This window comes from the organism of the source record quoted next, unplaced genomic scaffold, assembly GCF_019419815.1.
Source record: "Pyrus x bretschneideri cultivar Hongxiangsu unplaced genomic scaffold, Pyrus_bretschneideri_v1 Contig24, whole genome shotgun sequence".
Classification (NCBI taxonomy): Eukaryota; Viridiplantae; Streptophyta; class Magnoliopsida; order Rosales; family Rosaceae; genus Pyrus; species Pyrus x bretschneideri.
Window position 1 is genome coordinate 5503959 of NW_025999546.1, and position 2728 is coordinate 5506686.

Here is a 2728-nt window from a genome sequence, read left to right on the forward strand (position 1 = left end):
GAAAAAGATGGAAAAAATCCCTTTTCTCCCAAAAGCCACAAAATCCAACACCAATATCTTTGACCGAGTAATTACTAACAAAAGGGGAGCAGCAACTCCTTTTCTCACTAATTGGAGCTGTCTCCTTTTTCTCTCATCCGCTGCCGCCCAGGCATATAGAATGCCTAATATAACCCCTAGCCCATTATGCTTTTTTTTTTTTTGGAGACAAAGCAAAAGGTTTAATCAGAATTGAGTCCTTAATTCAATAAGAATTTACACAATCACACATGTATGAGAATGTATATCATAACATTGAGTAATTTGTTTATCAAGTGTATCAAATAAATAAACAATTTATTTTAAATATGTTAATTATACTTACAATGTCGATTTGTTTACATTTAGATGACAAATTTCTAGTTCAAAAAATAATTTGTAAAATTATCTCCAAATGAACATTTTTTTTAAGAAATAATGTTATCTACATTAAGAGAGAAAGTGTGAGTTTAGTTTCACAATGAACTAGCAATAATGTGATTAAAAATACAAGTAACATCATCACAATTATCTGTTCATTGTTTTATGCATATTCGTAACCATACCACTTTCAAATTGAAAGATCTCCTTACAAATATGATCTTTAATTAGATGATAACAAAAATAAAGTGTTTTAATTTAACGTTTATATGCTAAAAACATTAACACTTCCAATTATAATATTTGTACGACAAAATTAATTGTAAGTGGGAGACAATTAGATTTTCATAACGATAATCCTTATTTTTATGACGTTGACGTCGTTGAGGAGTGGATGCGAATGTCACACGTCCGTTCAAGAAATATCGGCCGAGATATGATGATATATCTATCTCCGTCGTCCTCCAATCCACATAAGTCCAATCCACACCGTCATCTGACGATGGCCGGCGCAGGATCGCGACACGGCCCTGCACCACTAACGGCACACGTGGCTAAGCTTAGTCTCTGCATGCGCCGCAACTATTCGTAGCTCATACGGCCGACACATTTTATCAGCAGTCATCCAACACATGTATCGCAATTCTAACACCTGTCCAACGTATCAGTCTCGTTAAATAAGCAGGTTGCAACCTTCGTCATCTCGATTCTATCTTTGTCTGCTATCTTCAAACAGCGAAGAAAAATAACAAAAAAGAATCAAAGGAGTGTTTGTTTCCCGGGAAAATAATGGTGGCAATGACGATGGCCAACACGACCGAGGAACCAATTTTGTTCAGGATGGACCGACTCGATACAATTCTGAGGCAGTTGGAGGAAATCCGCCGCTTGCAGTCGCAGTCGCATTCACATTCACATACTCATACGCCCAAGAGTAGCTCGCTTACGTCCACACCCTCGAGGACAAGCGGGACGCTCACGAGCGAGGGAGGGAACTTGCCCTCATCCGTGGAGTTGATCTCTCCCGAGAGCCTAGAGAAGCACTGCCGTCCGATTGAGCACGTGATGATGGAGACCGACGCCAAGGGGTCGCTGATCGAGCGGCTGGATCACGTTGAGGACCGCGTGCTGAAGCTGTGCGTGCAACTGGAGGAGGAGTTCATGGAGAGTAGTGCCGAAAAGAAGAGAGATGACGAGGCGGAGATGATCAAGAGGAGTGAGAAAGAGAGTGAGGAGATGATCAGGAGGAGTGAGAAAGAGGAGAAGATTGATACCAGTGAGATTGAGAGGACTCAAATTGATGTGATTAAGAATAAGAAGAAGGGACCGAAGCAACTTGTTAAGCAGTATGTTATGGGAAAAGGAAAATCCAATAAATCAACTAATCTTTGATGTAATTAGGTTTTTTTTTTTTTCTCTCTCTGAGTACTTTTGTTTTTTAAAGTTATTTTAGTTCTCCAACTTCTTTGGAGATTGACGAGTGTGTAATTAATCAAGCGAGAACACAGCTGGTGTTTAAGTAGACTACATGTAATTTACTTTTTTTCTGATAAAATGCTTCAATTTCTATTGAAGTTTCTGACCTGACATCAATTGAAGCATTAGACCCATGAGCATATGGCCTTTTTGTAGAATTATAATTGTATTGATATAATTGATCTTACAAAGTTACAAATATATACAGTCATGTGACTTGGAAAACAAGTAATTCTAAGCCCATAGGAATTTACAAAATCTAGCCCATGAGAATCCAATAAGGATTTTCTTACACGAGCAGATGGCGATCCTAGAGCAACAAGTTCGGACCGTAGAATTTCAAAGCGAGGATTGGAAAGTCCTTAGTGAGAGCATCTGTAGGTCCTGTCAACAGAAGGAATAAACTCGACTTTGTACTGAGTACTCAACTTCACCTATTTACGAACAAAATGATAGTCAAGCTCGATACGTTCCGTATGAGGCCATATGCGTAATGAGATCATCACAAAGCAAGAAACTGGGCGAAGTAACAGGAAAACGAAGCTCGAGCAGAACATAGGACAACCAAATGGATTCGGCACAAGTATGAGCCAATGCACGGTATTTGGATTCCTCAGTAGATCGAGAGACTGTCAGCTGTTTAGTGGAGCTTTAGGAGATCAAATTCAGCATCATAATAGCCACGGTGAAAAGGAGGATCGGAGTAGCGACAGAAGGAAATCCCATGGTCCAGGGACCCTTAACGTACCGTAGAGCGTTTAGGAGTAATGAGCGAAGTCTGTGGGACGAGACATGAACTAAGATATACGATGAACCGCATAGGCAATATCCGAGAGAGTCAAAGTAAGGTATT